Source organism: Anastrepha obliqua, chromosome 5 (assembly GCF_027943255.1).
Source record: "Anastrepha obliqua isolate idAnaObli1 chromosome 5, idAnaObli1_1.0, whole genome shotgun sequence".
In the NCBI taxonomy this organism is placed as follows: domain Eukaryota; kingdom Metazoa; phylum Arthropoda; class Insecta; order Diptera; family Tephritidae; genus Anastrepha; species Anastrepha obliqua.
Window position 1 is genome coordinate 74,136,651 of NC_072896.1, and position 16,783 is coordinate 74,153,433.

General features: G+C 37.9%; 1 protein-coding gene across 1 annotated transcript in view; it reads left to right on the forward strand.

Annotated features, from left to right (window-relative positions):
* LOC129248830 (uncharacterized) overlaps positions 1–16,783 on the forward strand; it is a 243,814-nt gene that overhangs the window by 203,757 nt on the left and 23,274 nt on the right. The window lies entirely within an intron of this gene.

The following is a 16,783-nucleotide window of genomic DNA, read 5'->3' on the forward strand; positions in this document are numbered from 1 at the left end:
TCCAAAAAAAATTTCACATATCTCAAACAAGGCCCGTCATGTACGACTCGCTACTTCAAATTTAAAAAAAAAGAATCATCGTACTCACGATCAGCAAAAGAATAAAAAAACACTGAGTGCCGAGTTTCAATCTAATCCAATCAGTTTTTTCCACATAAATTCGGCCGTAATTTGGATATCAGAATTTTAATTTTGAATGAGTAGCATGAAGTGCATAATCCTAGAACCTTCGCATAACGAAATTTAAGCTGCTACAATCATTTTCACGAAATATACTTTTCGCCATATTAGGTTTGAACTGTACAAGGCAGATATTATTAAATCTGCCTATGTTGGATAAAGAAATGTCCTGCGCCGTAAAATACTCAGGCTGCTTGAGAACCAAAATCTTTCGTATCCGGATTGTATTAACAGATGTTTTATATATTTTCTTCATTGATTTCAACCCTCTAAGCCAATTGCAATGGTAAATATTCCGATTTGAATATATTTAAAATCATTTAAATGATTTCAACTATTGTAAACAAGGAAGAGCAAGGCCGACGCGTCGAAAAGTACATGCGGAGAATACTTGGCTTTACTTCGGGAGTCCAACTGACGCCGGTTAGCTAGAGAAAGGAACAACGCTTTGTTAAACTCGGCCAAAATCGCTTAAACGGCTAAGCCAATCGGGAAGAAGAAGAAACAAGTTATATAGGTTGGCAAAAAAGTCTTGCGGTATTTCCGCAAGCGCGTAGTTCTAGTTGTATTCGGCCCTTCGGTTCACGCTAGAGCTTTTTGGAAAGCTCTTTTCACGTGCTAACACGTGTTTGATTAATTGTTATTTGCTTTTAGTCGTTCGTGAGTTATGGTGTCGCAAACATGGTGCAAAATAAAGAGAAAATACGGCATATTTTACAGTACTACTACGATAAAGGCAAAAATTCATCTCTTGCTGCCAATAAAATTTGTACAGTTTAGGGGCCCGATACAGTTTCCATTTTCACCGTACAACGATGGTTTCAACGTTTTCGTTCTGGTGCAGAGGTGATCGAAGATGCACCACGGTCCGGAAGGCCTGTCGTCGAAAATTGCGGTAAAATCGCTGAATTTATCGAAAGAGACCGGCATAGTAGCAGCCGTAGCATCGGCCAAGAGCTGGACATGAGTCATCAAACTGTTATAAATCATTTGAAGAAGCTTGGATTCAAAAAGAAGCTCGATGTATGGGTGCCACACGACTTGACGCAAAAAAACATTTTTGCCCGTATGGATGCATGTGAATCGCTTCTGAATCGCAACAAAATCGACCCGTTTTTGAAGCGGATGGTGACTGGCGATGAAAAGTGGGTCACTTACGACAACGTGAAGCGCAAACGGTCGTGGTCGAAAAGCGGTGAAGCTGCCCAGATGGTGGCCAAGCCTGGATTGACGGCCAGGAAGGTTCTTCTGTGTGTTTGGTGGGATTGGCAGGGAATCATCCACTATGAGCTGCTCCCCTATAGCCAAACGCTCAATTCGGACCTGTACTGCCAACAACTGGACCGCTTGAATGCAGCACTCATGCAGAAGAGGCCATCTTTGATCAACAGAGGCCGAATTGTCTTCCATCAGGACAACGCCAGGCCACACACATCTTTGGTGACGCGCCAGAAGCTCCGGGAGCTCGGATGGGAGGTTCTTTTGCATCCACCGTATAGTCCGGATCTCGCACCAAGTGATTACCACCTATTTCTGCCCATGGCGAACGAGCTTGGTAGTCGGAAGTTGTTCACAAGAGAGTCCTGTGAAAATTGGCTCTCCGAGTTTTTTGACAATAGGCAAGCGAGCTTCTATAAGGGGGGCATTATGAAGTTGGGAATTGTTGGGAACTCGTCATCGAACAAAACGGCGCATATTTGACTTAAATCGCACTATTATATCCAATTTTAGGAACAATTGAAAATTCATTAAAAATACCGCAAGACTTTTTTGCCAACCCTAGCGACCTTCAAAATGACGTCTTATTTCTACTTTCTAAACAACGCACAGTGCGGCCGATTCCCGAAAAGCTGGCCAAAACTCAAAAAATTAAGTAATTGATTCAAAATTTCTTACTCGGGGGTTGTCGGGGTCGCTGATTACGAATTTGATCTTAAAATTTTGAAAATCCTTTCTTTTCGACTTTTGGCCAGCTTTTTGGGAATCGGCCGCACTGTGCAAAAAAACACTTAGGTAAAATATTTCTAATTTGAAATAGCCATAGCAAATTTGACCAAAGAATGTCAACGCTTTTGAGGGGTATTTTCCAAAATAAAAGCTGTTGCACAGTGTTATTAGCTTCAAAAATTCTTAGCAGTAAAATTATGATAAACAGTGTTATTTGACACATAGTTCACTCTCAAGTTGTATCAAAGTTTATTACATAGATATTCGTGGGGGATATACTTTTTGAGCCGTTTTCAAATTGCAAAAAATATGCAAAGTCACAAAACTTTGCCCTTTTGCCTTATTTTTTGCCGTATTATACATTTATGTAACAAAATAATAATAACAACTAATTTAAACTTCCCCAGCAGTGGTCGCAAATGTCAAACTTTCATTTCTGGAAATAGTTTTTGTTTTTTGTTTGGTTCTGTTTTGCATTGTGAAGCACAAATTGCGAATGTCAGAAGCCAGAAGCCAGAAGAGGTTTGTCGCAGCAGGCACTAATGTGTATGGATTGAGATGTTGGTTAGCATCCAAGAACCAACAATTTTGATGCACCAACAACAAATCAGCCAAACTGCCAAAATACTCTAAATGGGTTACCTTCACAAACTTGAAAATTGGTAAATCGTAAGTAATGCATAAACAAGCAGGCATATATATTGTGCGTGTATAAGTATATATATATATATATATATATATATATATATATGTATATGTATATGTGTGTGTGTGAGTGAATATTTTCATAACTATAGCATCACCTGACAGCCGCAGAAACAACAGAGGCAGGAGGCAGCAACAGCAGCCACCAGCAGAAGCAAACAACAGTTACGATTTTGTGTAGCTGCAACAAGGAAATCTTCGACATTGCATGCAACAACAAGAACAACAATAACACACGAAATCAACTCATGCCGCTCATAGAGCAAAGTTTGCATGTAAATCAAACCGAATTGCAAACGACGCAAAAGCCACTAATACCATTACGATCCCATGCACATACACATATCCACTCGCAAACGCACACACGCACACATACACACACCAACTTGGCGGCATGAAAATCGAAAATGCAACATTCTCGAACGCACATACAACATGTAACAACTTTTCGTGCAACAAATCTTCATGCAACAACAATGAGTTACGAGTAGGATTGTGAGCGTAAAATTCCATAAATTTTATTAAGCAGGGTAAGAGGCAGCAACAACGAAAAAATTGAACAAAAAACTTCGCCAACATATTTGCAGGCAAAATAATGTGAGCAAGAAAAAGGTGTAAAACAAAATACGACCAAAAATACAATACGAAAAAAAACCTTTACGTGCATACAGAGTGATTTCTCCATTTCCGCCATTTTTCAGCTCCCCTTCTGCCAGAGTGTTGCCAATTCATGCTACGCCAGCTGACAGATACAGCAGAAAAAATATGAGAAACACGACGCCGAACAACAACTAATAAAGCGGAAAAAAGCGTAACACTTTACTTACAGCGAACAAATTTGCCAGCAATGAGCTTGTCACTGCTAAGCCGAATTGCGAAATGGCAGCAGAATGCAGGTGGGCGGGGCGGGCGGCTGTGGTTGGTCGCGTGTAGCATTACAGCAAATTCGTCGAAGTTTCATCAACTCTTCCTCTAATGCTACCCCGTTCGTCACACGCTTTGAGCAGCAGTGGTTATTAAGAAACTATTGATGCATTGACATGAAACTTTGCCAGCGTTAATAAAGGATAAACTTTACGACGTCAACAAGCAGCAGGTGATGGGAGTAAATGCAGTAAATACTATGTGTGGGTTTGTAGGGATGTATGTATGTGTAAATGTGCTAAGAAAGTAGCGTAACGGTTGGTAGTTTGCATGCCAGCAAGTTTCTTAATCAACTCAAATTGCTTCGCACATATTCTTGTGGCGGCTTACCTTTGGCCAAAGTGGATAAAGGAATGCATTCAACTGAGAAATGTGTGAAAATATCTGTTATTATTTTAAATGGCTTGCTATTAAAACTATTTAAAAGTGTGCAAAGTTTGGACTAACTTTTTGAAGTGGCTGAAGCACAAAATGTTTCAAGAGTATATTTTTTTCATGCCAGCAAACATCTAAAAACTTGCAGCGCGCAATTAATGCTGGATTAGCTTTACTTCGATGGACAACTTTTGAAAATGTGCACTCTTAGACTAAAACATTCTCACTGTATTATGGAGAAACATGAAATTTCGCGCATCCTATTTTGTCCAATCGAACTTTGGGCTAATCCAGTGAAATTTTCTAACGAGACTATTGGCACAGTCTCACAGTTTCATTCATTATAGTACAGAGCCTTCATAGCAGAAACTTTCAATGAACACTATTTCTCAATTCCACAATTTCCAACAAAAATAAATTAGCGAGGCTACGATGGTGTTAGCCATATGGCCAAGAACTCTGTTGAACGGGCGAATAAAGTTGATTCGGTGGAAAACTACAATATATGTTCTTAAGAATTATTTTAACAGCATAGATATTTATTATTGTCTCTTTTCTTGGGTGTTAGGCCGATCTCTTCCTTCTATTTGTGATGTGTGTCTTCATCCTTGAATGGACCTACCATTTTTAAGCCATCCCGAACGGTAGATGTCCTTTATGAGATGCTTTTTCATGGCAGAATTACACTCAAAGGTTTGCCATTGCCTGCCGAGAAGTGACCGCCATTATAATTCACCGCTACCAATTGATGTTTTGTGACCGGGATTTCGAGCCTGTGCACTTCCAACCCATTCGGAGGCCACGGAGTGTTTGTTTATTCCGCCATACAAGTCCAATAAAGAATCTCTCTTATCAACAAGTGTAACTTCGTATTAAGTCAATTAAGCAGTAAGGTTGTATGGTGCAGCATCTTGAACGATGGCAGCATCGTTGAGGTGTCTATTGGAGAGTTTTATAGAAAGATTCTGCGCAAGATTTTTGAACCTTTATACATTAGCAACGGCGAGTATTGCAGGCGCTGGAACAATGAGCTGTATGAGCTTTACGGCGACATAGACATAGTGCAGCGAATAAATATCCAGCGGCTATATTGGCTGGGTCATGTCGTCCGAATGGGTACAAACGCTCCGGCTCTGAAAGTATTCGATGCGACACCAGCTGCTGGTAACAAAAGAATAGGAAAGCCATCTTTGCGTTGAAAAAATCAGGTGTAAAAGGCTTCACTCGGTACAGGAAAAGAAAGTTTTTAAATTTTATTTTTGCATTTTTTTTTTATTTGATTTTTTAAATGAAGAACCTTTCAAGAATATTCTGTGAAAATTTTAGATGAATCGGAGCAAAACTTACAAAGATACAGCCATGAAAGTGTTGCTACCTACCTGGCTCAACCGCGCGCCATTTGTACCTAGCAACTGTTTTCCCACAACTTACGTTTTCAAAGTCGGTGCCCCTCATAACTTTGAAACTTCTGCACCGATCCTTTAGAAATTTTGAACACTTTTTCTGTAGATGTTTTACCATGGAACGCCGAAGAGTTTTTTCGAATTTGTTGATACTTTTGTTTTTACGGTAACTAATTCACCGATTTTTTACGCGAAAATCGTGTTTTTGACTTTAACGTGTTCCCAAAAATCGAAAAATTTTTAATTTCAAAAAACCCTCTCGGCGTTACCCGGAGAAAACGATTATCTAACGAAATAACTTTGGTTTTTTGATTTTAGATGATTTAACACCGAGTTATGAGGGGCACCGCAAAACTACTTTTTTTTTAGATGCGTCCGAATAATTTCTGTCATTGCCGTATTTTTAAATATTTTTGGATGAAATTTCACAAAATATACTTCAAATGCTATAGTTTTATGTAGTAAAAGATTTGGTGAATAAATTTTAACTGTGTCATCAAAAAAAAATCATAAAAATGTGCCTTTTTTTCTATGAATTAACGTTATTTTGGTTACAATACAAAAAATTATTGCAGTCTTTTTTGGAAGTATTTTTTTAAGAAAATTAGCAATAAAAAATTTTCAAACTTGGAAAAATGAAAACAGGGCAACATTTTGGAGTTTTTTGGTTGTATTTTGTACATTACATACATACAATTAGACATAAAATACTAATATATAAAAATTTTATCCAGATCGCAAAATAAGTACAACAACGGAGGCATGAGTAATAATTAATCACTAGTCGCATTTGTAGACATACAACACAAATTGGAGGAGGAAGCCACCCAGTCATCCCAAAAACGAAGTTACGCGTCACTAATATAAAATAAATTACCAAAAAGCAGCGAACATTTTGAGCCAAAGGCCGAGGTCCTCCTCTTATTTGTTATGTGCGTCTTGATGTTTTCCGAAAAATAGAGAAACCTACAGTTTTATGCTGCCTCCGAACGGCAGATCATTTTTTATGAGGACAGAAATACAGAGGTTCGAATTTCCACGGTGAAAAAATTTTAGAAAAAATGCTGACAAAACGACGAATCGAAATCAAATTTATTTAATTTTATTTAAGTTTTATTAAGTTTTATGAGACAATTTTTTTTTTTTTGATTTATTACATTGTGAAGTTGTTTTGTTTTTTTTCATAAAAAAATTTCCTTTTATTATATAAAAATATTTCTTCATTATTATTTTCTTTTTTTATTTCAAAAACAAAACCTGGTTGAGCGCCTAATTACGAGTAGTAGCAAATAATCAACACTAAAATCCTATAGCAGAAAATGTTTGCATTAACTGAATGTTGATATATTTTACTTCAACAGAAATAATTAAAATTATCATAACAACGTTTTAAAGCACTTCAAGCATAATAAATTGGCATTTTTAAATACTCATACATTTATGTAAGTGAACTGTTAAATCCCTAATATACAATATTTTAGGCCTGCATAACTCCTAAACATTTAATTTGCGCTCCGTTATTTGAGTTTTGAAATGTTTTGAAATGCAATCATTGCACCTTCACACATCTATTCGGACATAAACGAAATATCCGTAAATTATAAATGATGTGTATATTTCTGAGTAATTTCATGTTGTTTATTTATTCATGCTTCAAATGCTGACTTATGAGAGAATTCAATTGTGCAAATAGTCAATGTTTGCCAAAGCGCCTGCACTTTAAATAGGTAAATATTTACTTGCGTTAGTTTGAAGCACAATTTAAACGAAATTATATGATTCAGTGGCGATATCTATTGTTCTTCCATGAGAGGCTATTAGTAGGAGTGTACGTATGTGTGTTCATAGCATTGAAAAGATTCCAAAGATCAGCAATACCCACTTCGTCTTGGGAAAATCGCTGAAAGTTTAGTTGAAAAAGGAAGTAGAAGATAAATAATAAATTAATTAATTTTCTTCAGTCAGTGGCAGCAGAATACAATAAAGGAGGTGGCAGTAGTTCCTTTGTCAGATTATGACATTTCCTGCTAGCATCCCGAATTTCAAAAGTCTTTTTGTTTATTTAATTGTCATTTTATGGAAAATGTAAGCGAAATATTTTGTATCAAGAATTTAAAATGAAATTCGAAAATTTAATTTCTAGTTCATAATAAAAAGAAAAAATTAGCTACTTATTTCTATATAGATTGTAAAAATAAAAACTGTTGTGGTATTTATTTATTTATTCACGAAAATGAGATTTTCCAGTTACCAATAAATCCACCTATTCACAAGAAGTGGCTGAAGCCATGCAATAATCTTGGACTCCACCCACCCAAAGTGCTTCACGTTTATTCTGAACGAGTTTTTCAAGCCGAAATATCTACTACTGATGCCATGTTTGAACTAATAGCGAAAACACGTTTTGTGTATTATGGGCTTAAGTCTGTTCGCATCGGCCATAAGCCATCAGCGATTTGCGTTGTTTACATTTATACTTCCCAAAGAAAATTAAAATGGTGAATAGCATAATTTTAATTAAATTTCTAAAATTGGATAACAATCTCATTTTATAAATATCTATATAGGTAATTATATGTTGGAACTCTTGCATGACAGAAATACGCTCTAAGGTTTGTCATTAACTGACGAGAGGCGACTGCTATTAGAAAAAACTTTTTATATCATTTGGTATTTCGTACACGGAGAATCAAAACTGCGCACTTCTAAATGGTAGTCACGCTCTAACCTTTCGACTGGGGCGGTCACCAAGAAAAATGTAATCATAAATGCATTGGGATTAAAAAGCCAATCCCAAACCTACCGCAGCAGTACTTTATGTAAAGTAGTGAAACGATGGAATTAATCAGGCGTCATTTAGGGCTGGCATGAGGGATTGCAAAATTAAGTAAACAAATAATAATTCCACATAATTTTTTCATGGTACTTCAAATGTCAATAAATTAGTGCTGGACAAAAGTGAGTTATTTCTCTAACGATGTCGAAACAATTTTTAGGGCAACAAAATAATCGTTCCGCAAATGCACTCAGTGTTTTTGGGAAGTGGCTTGCAAAACAAAAAATTTTCATCACCTCTTTCGGATCATAAATTTCGCTATTTGTACGAATTTTTCTTCATTATTACTCTTCATATTTTTAGCGGAGAACTAAAAATGACAATGAATTTCTACGTAGATATGACAAAACGTGTACCATTTCGATAAACCTACCGGAAGAATTAGAATTACAAATTGTGTTGCCAAAATTGGAGAAGTACATAAGTAAAGTGTGAATATACAGATGATTCAAAACAAGACGGTAAAGTGGGATTTGGAATCTTTTCCAATTCCCCTCACATCAATCTATCATTAAGATTACCCGACTACTGTAGTAGTTTTTTTTTTTAAGCGGAAGTATGCGCTATCTGGTATGCTGCGAAAACTCTCTTAGAAAAGAGAATATCACTTGAGGATATCCGCTTTTTCACTGACAGTCAAGCGGCCGTTCGAGCACTCAGCTCCTCTTATACCCACTCAGATGTGGTTCGATCCTGTCTCTTATCTCTTAACGAGATAAGTGTTAAGAATTCTGTTCAAGTTATCTGGATACCGGGCCACAGTGGATTCGAAGGTAACTGCAAAGCTGATGAGCTCACGAGAGCTGGAGCTGCGCAATCAAATATTAGTAACTTACCCACAATCCACATGCCGCTCGCAACATGTAAATTGATCGAGAATTTCACAGCATTGCTGATCGGAGTAGAAACTACTTGCGTTACGACCAGACAAATCTGGTCATCCTACAATCTGAAACAGACAAAAACCCTTATAAGTCTATCGAAACACGAACTAACGCATATAATATCTCTTATCACCGGCCACTGCCTTTTAGGCACTCACGCACGTCGGCTCGGGGTTCCTCAAAACGACCTGTGCAGATACTGCGAGGACGAAGATGAGGAAGTATCGAGCAGGCATTTGCTGTGCAGTTGTCCCGGCTAAGCTCTAGACCAACACAACGGACCCAACTTGCGGTCTATGTGGCACTCCGGTCTATGTGGCACTTCATTTTTCAGACCCTTAAACCAACAACCAAAGTGTAAAATACTATAACTTTAATAAAAAATCACTTTAAAGACGTGTAGTATAAAGTGAAGATAATTTCGAAGCATATCAAGAGAATATTTCAAATGGTATATTTGTGGAACTCTTCTGTACTTACTTCTTGTAACAACAAAGTCATAACTATCGTTATAGGGATCATAGCAAACTTATTGTCCTCTTAATTTAGATGAGCAGAATTTCATAATAGATGCCACCAGATTGGCTGAGTTTAAGTCCATAGGTATTCTCCAAGAATTTGCGAGGCAGTTATCTAAGTAAAGAAGATAAGATACGTAGTAATCCAGGTTACTAAGGTGTTAGGTGTTTTATGTTAAGTTCGGTGTTGTGTGGTCGTGGGAATTTTCAGCCTCCCAAACTTGTGTCACCAGCATTTGTGTGAAGAAGCAGAGTCTTGCTAAAACTCAGAGTTTCACTATTGTCTCTAGATCCCCGATATATGCAGCTGAATTCACTCGAAATCCCTGTTTCAAGAAGTGAAGTGGTTTGCCAAGTCTTTTGTTGCTCACAACACTTAAAGCAATAACACTGATTTGAACCTTCGTTTGTATGACAACAAGAGCCTGGAACCTCAGTGGGATCGGAACATAGCCATCTGTCTTTGTCGTAATTTCTGCTGTTGGTATTTTGGTATTGGTAAAACCTTTTTTTCTTTAGAAAAAAAACGTAAGATTACCGGCGCTCCAGAGTGCTTAATTTTGTTTAGAAAGTGTTGTAATCTTAGCTTAGAGGAAGTTTGCCACTGCTATTAGAAGAGATTGGAATCTCGGCACTTCCGAATGGTAATCACTCCCCAACCCAATCGGCTATGGCGGCCAGATTATGGCGATCTGGATTAAATACCCCACAGTACAGTGAGTGTGAGTGTACAGTGAGAAATTCCAATAATGTGCTTCGGTAGAAACCCACTAAACTACGGTTGCCATCGTATAGTGGTACATTAAAAATTTAAATTTTATTACAAAAACACGTACTCAACTACGAGGGTCGTTTGAAAAGTCCATGCAAAGTCAGAGGGATGGCACTACTGGCGCAGATCAAGACTATGTTTAGTTAGTAGCATCTCTGGGAGCACACGCACCACGTTGTAGCTGAATCGGTTTATGTCTCTGTGTTTGGCGTTCGTTTGAATCGAGGAAGTCGAGTGATTTTCAAAAAAGTATTTTTCCATCACGACAACACCTCAACAGTTGTGGTCGCAAAACTAATGGAAAGAGCGTGCCAACTGGTTTGACATCCGCCATATTCTCCAGACCTAGCTCCCTCGGATCCTTCAGACTATTATTTGTTCCCCAGAAATGGCTGGCGGGAGGAAGGTTCTATTCAAGTGAGGAGGTGATTACAGAAACGAAAGTTCATTTTTCAGACTTGCACAAATTGATTCGGAAGGAATCAACAAACTAGAACAGAGTTGAGCAAAATCTTAAAGCATAAAATGAGACTATGTCGAAAAATAAAAAAGTTTTATATTACCTCAAACAATTAAGTAGTTTTTATTTTTGCACGACTTTTTAAATGACTCTCGTAGTCTTGTATTTTCTAAATTATGCTTGTGAACCATTCATTTATGAAAGAAAGTGGAGCAATGACTGAACTCGCAAGTATCTGCGTTTCCAAGACAGTCGGTTCTACGTAACCGGAACGACCCGGATTTATATACAGTCAAGGACTGTCACCCCAGCAGCATTCCCCGTATATCTATAAGAAGAAATGTTTATGCTGTTACAACAGCGCAAGTATCTACAAATGAGCTATAAGAATTTGATGAAATAAATATAGCATAAACAAAATCCATTCGTCTTTTAGTATAAAGTATTTCCAATGCAATAACAACATCGAAAATAGTAAAACGACACTTTGAATTTTCCACTTTCGCACAAAAAACTTGTAATTTGACCTCATTTGCAGTATAGCGAATTTCAGTGATTGGCATTACATTTTTTTTATGAACCATCAGCACCTATACCCACAAAAACATTTGTTTCCCTTTTGTGAGTAACCACACCTGAATCATTTACTGCAACTACTATATTAACAAGTTTTTCGTATCGACACGTAGAATTACTACTTCATCAGCACTCGATTAAAATACAAAATGCACTCGTAATAATAATTTTGCACGAATTTTGTATTCTCTGAAATGTAACTCAATTATTCCACACCTGAATGCAATTATTTTGAAATCTTATTAGCCAACGATATATGAACATAAATGCGCAGTGACCAAAAATTCACCAAAGTCAGCAGCGACCACAGTGAGGGTTTACCTTATCACCGAAACGTACACATGCACGCACAAGCAGCAGCAACCACAGCAACGCGGCCCACCACAATCGTACACACGCCATTCCAAAAGCAACACTTTAACAAGCACGCCAACGCATACTAATGTGAATTCATATGTGGCTTGCACATACACATGCACACGCATACTGATATCAACAAATTCGGACGAATTTGGTCGTAATATTACAGTAGCAACTGGCAAATGGTGACTGCTGACTGCCAACTGCCAACTATTAACCCCCAACCGGCTCACTAACTCTCGCTTCTACATAATAAAAATGTGAAATAATGAAAAGGAAGCAGGAAAATACCCGCAATAATGCAGTTGAAATGCCGCATCGCATATGTGTGTATGTATGTGTGTGTTGTGTATTGAAAAGCTGCCTACCGAAAACCGCTAACTATCAGCATGAGCTTTTGGTGCAGTATCACTGGAGGCGCACAATGAAATTCATCAAACACTACCACCAACACAAACGCGCAAGCCCGTATTTAGCAGGATGCGCGAATAGGTTTTTGTTAGTTGGGCTTTGCGAGAGTTAATTTCGCTGAGCGAAAATGTGCAAAATGCGTGCAAAATATTTTCCTATATCGGGTGTTTTTAAGCGCTTAAGAACTTAAAATGATAATATAAAACAGAAATAATGTTGGAATTAATTTTTCTTATTATTGTGTAATCTGGTAGATAATTTCATGGCATCTATTTCTTGAATATTCTATCCGACATAGGACCACCGTGGTTTTTTTTTTTTGTTGGGACAACTAGCAAGTGCAGCACTCAGACATTAATTAAGTCCATTGTACTATACTTGGATTCCCTTTTAATTTTCTTTAAATCTACCCGATCTCCGAAGAAATCTGAGTAGATCTTGTGGTGCCCCAAGGAGCCAAGATGGTCGCTTCTTAACACATCAGTGCGAAAGACCTCAAACACCTGATTCGAGCGAAGGCGGGGCAGACACACAGGAAGTGGTCCGCCGTGTCATTCTCCTCTTCACAAGCTGGGCAGAGTACACTGTCTGAGATGCCCAACCCTTCCATGTGCGTTGCCAACAGAAAGTGGCCCGTCATCAATCCAACCACTCCCCTCTGTTTAATGACAGAAGGGTATGCGACAGTCGATCGGACATGACAGGTAACATCAGTTTAGTCCATATGCAACCTCTCTCAGCCTGCCAAGCTCGCTGGTGGGTGGTAGTTACCCATTTGCTAACCGTGGCTGTGATGGCCGCAGAAGGGAGTGGTAAAACGGGCTCTGGGCCAAAGAAGTTGGCCTCAGAGCCCATCTTAGCTAAGGAGTCAGAGGTCTCATTTTCTGAGTCTTCCCACAACTGAGCCTCTGGTGGCACTACACTGTATCTCTTTTCAAGTACGACTCTTGATGGCATGGAGTCAAGGGGAATGGAGAGAATCGTTGGATCGACGTCCATGCCTTCTCTGTGTTCCAATGCAGGACAGGGACCGTACCAGTTCCTATTGTGTTTCAATCTGCAGATGGCCTTCAAGGCCTCTCCTCGGATGAAAGCATCAAGTGGTGGTAAACCAATCAGAGCATTTAATGCCGGGCCTGAAGTAGTCGGAAAAGCTCCGGTGCAACAGATGGCCACAGTGCGTTGTAGTCTCGATAAGGTCCTCCTGACTCCCACTAGAGAGAGTCTACTCATCCAGACCACTGATGCATAGGTGATAATGGGTCTTATCATAGCCGTGTAGATCCATAGGACCTTGCTTAGGAGAGAGACCCCACGTTTTCCCAAAGACACCTTTGCACTGCCAGAAAGCTGTCAGTGCTTTGCATGCCTTTGTTTCAACGTGTGATTTCCATAGGAGCTTACTATCGAGGATTGCTTCAAGATATTTAATTTACTTAGATAGCTGGATTGTGACTCCCTTTAGCTTTGGCAAAACGAGTCCATCAAGCTTCCTCCTTCTGGTAAAGAGGACAATACCAGTCTTGGCGGGATTTGCCGATAGCCCATTCGCACAGCACCAAGTGTCAATCCGATCCAGAGTTTTCTGCACTTTCCTGCACCACCGTTGTTACGATCAGTGCAATTTTTGATTACTTTTCCAATAGATCTGGCCGTATGGCGTCAATGGTGGCTTGAATATTGCAATAAACCGATTGTTAAGCGTGCAGTATGGCAAGACGCGCCGTGTTGTTGGAACCAAATGCCGTCGATGTTTAGCTGACTAATTTTTGGAAACAAGAATTCAGTCATTTCGAAAGAAAGAAATACCGATGATATCTTTTTTTTTGCAAGCTAAATTTTCACCGTTTGAAAGCGTCGCTCTGGTTTGCTTAACCTTACTGAGTAAAAATTCCAACACAGTTTACCATTCTCAGCTGTTAATCCTTAGTTTTTGATATCCATAGTTCTCATGCAGCTAAAAAACACCCGATACACCCCAAAAAATAATAATATGGGTAGGTACACAACGCTAGCTTTTTGCGCAGCAGCAGTAACCTCAACGGTCTGTATGGAGGCACATTTATCGAATTATGGTACTGGTCTGAGGTATACCCAACCACAAACACATCCCCCTTCCCCCGCACAGTCATTCTCATTCGATGCATTTGCATTTGCATTGAAATAAGTCGGAAGGATACATGTGTGTGCATACAGGCATATCAATGTGTGCATACACATACGCACATCTGTGTATGTGTGAGTTAATGCTTACCACATACTGCGCTAATTAACCATGAAATGCTGCTAAGTGGCCAATTCAAAGTTTCGATTCAATCAACTGTAATGCGGTGTTGTTGTCATATCGCAAAATATACAAACTTGCATCTACATCTGCTTATACAAATATACACATGTAACTACATATGTAATGTATGCATGGATGCGTTCATACCAAGGCGATTGGGTAGCTCAATTAGCGCAATAGCGAAATTTGATATACGACTTTTCAAACCCTTAATACTTTTTTGGCTTGGGCTAATTCAGTTAGTTGTATTGGGTGCTTTTCTAGAGGTGAAGAACCTTAAAAAGAAATAAAATAAAGAAAACGGTTTTTAGTATATTTGCAAATGGGCACATTTGATTGATGCATTTAAAAGATTATTGTCTAATCAAATTTTAAACTTTAAAGATTTTGCCATCACAACTGGAAGTTCAATTTCTACACACTCTTCGGAGTAAGTGTTTCGAAGGAAGTATTTTGACGACGACGATTAGAACTTTGACTTCTACCTGTTCAATTATTTCTTGTTTATCGATGAGATTTGGAACCTTACATATCCCAGAGAAAATAATTCTGAGGCATCAAATTATACGAGTGATGTGGTCTGTGATTCCATCAACTAATAAAACTATGGATGGAATAGGTCAAGAAAGCTTTGTTAGTATACATTTTCTTATATTTATTTCTAAAATGTGCCACAAGTTCTCTATTACATTGAGATCCAACGATTGAGGAGAAGTGTTGATGGCCTTTGCGCAGGTTCGAATCCCCAAATTACACTGCACAAAAGCGTTTTTGGATGAAAAAACTAGAGCCATATAGCGAAACTTAAAAAATCTTTTGCATTCTTGAGTAAAATTTCTCTGATATGGCTACCGCAGACTCCGGTGTTAATTTTACAATACCCGAAATTGCATGCTCGAAAAACCAAGAGTTAAATTTATAAAGCACAAAAAGTTATTGCATATTTACATTTTTCATGGACTTACAGGTTCTTTGTAAAAAAGCTTTGTTTGAGCGGACCCCCAGTTAAATTTTATCGCAAATATTTTTCCCGAAAATTTTAACCCTCTTAGCGATCTTGCAGTTTTATTTGGACTTTCTAAATAGGGGCCGAAGCCACCACGAGTGTGATATTATTTATATACGAACGGTGGATTTTATATATTTTATTTTATTTTTATTTTTTTTTTTTTTTTTTTGGTAATTCGCAATTAGTCCACTATTCTTACTTTCATTATTACGTTAATAGTCTGGTACTGTAAAGTCAATTAATTTAATTTTTATTGCATTTTCGCCTTTTACCAAATTCTTTATGACTTCAAAATTTACGGAATGCATATATTTTCCCTAATACATCCTTTACAAATAGTCTAATTAAATCAAGGACTTAGTGAAAGTCACTTAAACCTACTGAAGGTAACTTTAGTGTGGAACCTAAGCCATCCATGTCGTGATGTACGATTTTATATAATCGCTAAGGATTCGTTTGCTTTTATGCATCAGCAGTTTCCCAGTTGGGTGGCAGTTAAGACAGTAATTGCGGAACCTTGAAAGAATTCATAAACTCCTGATAGCTTACTTAGTTTTGAAATCTTAGTTTCTTATGTGCTTCATCCGCATTTTTTTTGTGAAGCAAGGACTCTGAACCTATACACATAAAATCGATGTATATGTATTGTACGTTGATAGGTATTTGGTAGAACTTTTCACAAAATGTTTGGATTTTTCTTTATGCAGTTCTGGAAATAAAGTCGTTCTGAAGGAAGAAAATATCCAAAGAAAACTCTCATAGCTCAAATATTAGTAGCCTGCAAACCCGAAAAAAGATGTAGAAATATCTGATTGCAAATTTTTTAATGTTTGCCAAACAAATAGCTGCATTTTCAGTGACACAGACTTACGAATCTTTCTATAATTATACACACACACACACGACAGCAGTATAAGGGAGTACATACAAACGTACATGTAATACATTGTACATTTAAAAACATTAATACATTAGTACATTAGAGCGGATCGAGAAAAAAGTTAGAAAAAAATCTGCGACCAATAATAACTTTTTTTTATTCTTTGCAGTTGAAAAAGTTACCAATTCATCGAAGCGCAAAATTTCTGTTTTTAAATCAGAATAATTTTTTCGTTACTCACAACTTTTAAAATTCG